Genomic DNA, 895 nt, shown 5'->3' with positions numbered 1-895 from the left:
TAATAATAATAATAATAATAATATCTGAATATTGTGGTCACTGTATCACACAGGAATACGTTGAATTAATTGGACTTATTGGTTAAATACTGCTGATATTATATTAAATACACATTAAACTAAAACACATTTTTGTGATGGTTAAAAAAAACAGAAGTTAAATAAACATCAGAATGTTTCATTTAATATTTAATCTATTGTGACGATAAATGAAACGTCACCGACTGACTGAAGCTTTTATTTAATGTTCATCTGATTCTTTTTAATATTTAGTTAATTAGTTATTAATTAGTTCATTTAATATTTATTTGTCGAGTCAAATGAACAAATAACTCACATCGTTTCCATAAGCTTCTGCCGGCAGCGACAGAGCGTGAGCCGCCGCCGACACTCCCTCAACGCCCTGAAACACACAAACACACACGTTAACACACATAAATACACAATAATACACAATAATACACACTACTACACACTACTACACTAACACACACTGATCCAGACACACACTCGGTTCTCTCTCAGGTGATTGATGAAGGCAGCATCAATCGATCCCAGAGTGACTGAAACTGGACCAAAGTCTGGATTCAGTCCGTCGACGCTCAACGTTTGTGTAAAAAGAGAATCAATAATCGATCGTCTTGTTGCCATGGAAACCACCACTGACTGAGCCACACTCGACTTTTCTGAGTGACGTCTGAGGTCCAGATTACAAGATGAAGAGTCCAGAGTTTATGATCAGTGTTTTAACATCACGACGACTGTGGCTCAGAAAGTTCAGGATTAACTTCTAATAACTTGTTTAACTGTAAACTAAATGTTAGAATTCATCCTACATCCACCCAACCGGTGGAGGCAGATGGCCGTCCCTCCCTGAGCCTGGTTCTGTCGGAGG

The sequence above is a fragment of the Stegastes partitus genome, unplaced genomic scaffold, assembly GCF_000690725.1.
Source record: "Stegastes partitus isolate 25-593 unplaced genomic scaffold, Stegastes_partitus-1.0.2 Scaffold986, whole genome shotgun sequence".
Lineage (NCBI taxonomy): Eukaryota > Metazoa > Chordata > Actinopteri > Pomacentridae > Stegastes > Stegastes partitus.
The sequence above is the reverse complement of the archived record's forward strand: the minus strand, read 5'-3'. Positions refer to the sequence as shown.